The sequence below is a fragment of the Trachypithecus francoisi genome, unplaced genomic scaffold, assembly GCF_009764315.1.
Source record: "Trachypithecus francoisi isolate TF-2019V2 unplaced genomic scaffold, Tfra_2.0 Lachesis_group11, whole genome shotgun sequence".
Taxonomy (NCBI): Eukaryota; Metazoa; Chordata; class Mammalia; order Primates; family Cercopithecidae; genus Trachypithecus; species Trachypithecus francoisi.
This window is the reverse complement of record NW_022681456.1, coordinates 51,625,480-51,627,557: the sequence shown is the minus strand read 5'-3', so window position 1 is coordinate 51,627,557 and position 2,078 is coordinate 51,625,480. Positions and strand designations below refer to the sequence as shown.

The following is a 2,078-nucleotide window of genomic DNA, read 5'->3' as shown; positions in this document are numbered from 1 at the left end:
AGAATCAGATGCAGGCCACTGGAATTCTGGAGCAAGGCCAAGTATCCAGAGGAGATAATTATATGTTTTGATAAGCTGAGAAGCAACACTTGGCATGCTTTTGGGAACTGGTAGAAACTGCGTGTTTAACCAATGTGGCTTCAAGTGAATATATGTCCAGAACTACTCATTATGAGTTAGCTTATCTCAGACCTGCCAAATAATAGAGTTATAAAACAGCCCTATCAGCAGTCCATCACAAGATGGAAATAACACATCTGAAATCAAGCCTAAGGCTGGACCAGAGGGGCCACACTGGCAGATAGAGACATATGAACATCAAAATTATAGACCCCATTTACCTGGGTAAATCTACTTCTGATTGGCCAACTTGTTAACAACAGACCAAAACTAGCTCCAGATATGGCACTTTTCTTTAAGAAAATTGTCCAGCAAGTTTGTGGCAAGTTGCTACATCCACCAGCTTCAGTCCTGGAAGGGCCAGTGGTTTGTTCTCATAGGGAAACATACTTACTGTGGGGTGGGTTTTCTTTTCTTCTTTGCAGATCATCAGTCATTGTTACCACTGAAGAGCTTATGCAATGCCTAATGCGTAGGTACGGAATCCCACACAGCATAAAATCTGGCCAGGAGATTCTTCTTACAATATAGAAGGTATGAGGGTGAGCCCATGTCCATAGAATCTACTGGCCAAATCCTGTACAACACTTTCCAGAAGCAGCTAGCTTCATACAATGCTATAGCAGTCTTCTAAAGGTGGAACTAAAAGAAGCACCCTGGAGAGATGATGCATTGTCCTTCAGGACATAGTATATTCACTAAATCAAAGACCATGGTATAGTGCTGCACCCGCAGTAGGGAAGATATATAGGTACACAGGTCATTCTTTTAAAGGGTAGAAGCATGAGTGACTCCACTTATCAATCCTTCCAAACAGCCATTGAAAGATCTTGTGCTTCCTGGCCCCATCACTCTGAATATTTTAGTGCCAGGGATCCCAGTGCCCAAACAAGAAACATTCTTGTCAGGATACACTACAAGGGACCACCTGGGAAGAGGAGTAGTGGTGACCCTGATCAGCAGAAGGTAGAGCTGCTTTTGCACAATAAGGACAGGGAATAGTATGTGTGGAAAACAGGTGTTCCACTTAGGCACCTTGTGGTACACCTTCGCCCTACTCTTGTCAAGGGGAGTGCTAACCTTCTCTCCTTTCATACAACACACCTTTGCCCTATTCTTACTGTGAACAGACATATACAGCTATCTTAAAATGAGAAAGGTATGATTATCAAAAGGTTCAAGACCTCCACTGACTTGAGGAAAAGCAAAGTATGATAATGGCTTATACCATCAAAATGGAACTGATCTCTAGCACACTCTAACCTCTATAGCTTTCTGATCTATTCTAGTTGCCACACATAGTAAACATTTGCCCTGTACTTGAAATGCTCTTTCCCAAGATATTGGCACAAGTGCCTTACCACCTCTTTTGCCTTTATTCAAACATCATTCAAATATGCCTTCATTAAAACATCATTGTTTCCTGGTTATCTGTATTTAATTTCTGCTTTATTTTTCTCCATTGTGCTTATTATCACCTAAAGCACAACATAATTCACTTATGTGTGTATTACCTCTTTCCCTAACACAAATATAAGTTTAAAAGGACTTGGATTTTTATTCATATACTGCTGTATCTCCAACCACTAGAACAGTGTCTGGTACATCATAGAAGATCTTATTGAATGAATTAATGAATCATCATCATTACAGAGAGGCAATTGTTATGGTATGAAGCAACATGTGTGGAAGCTAGACTGAAAAGGGCATGGTGTAAATGGACACGGAGAAAATATTATCATCATCATTATCATGACAACTAACATTTATTGAATGCTTATTATATTCTAAAAAATTTGCAGCTTGTTTTACATGCATTTTCTTATTTAAATTTTCCAACTCTGTGGCCTGGATTTCAGTATTATTTCCATTTTCTCTGTGGCTTAGAAAGGTTAAGAATCTTGATCAAGATGGAAGTAATAACTGGCAAAAATGTTCTTCAAACTACATTTGTCATC

General features: G+C 39.4%; 1 non-coding gene across 1 annotated transcript; it reads right to left on the bottom strand.

The window, feature by feature from the left end:
• Positions 1–1,102: 1,102 nt before the first annotated feature.
• LOC117091247 lies at positions 1,103–1,222 on the bottom strand. The gene has a single exon (XR_004440354.1). It is a non-coding gene; the product is annotated as a U6atac minor spliceosomal RNA (small nuclear RNA).
• Positions 1,223–2,078: the final 856 nt, after the last annotated feature.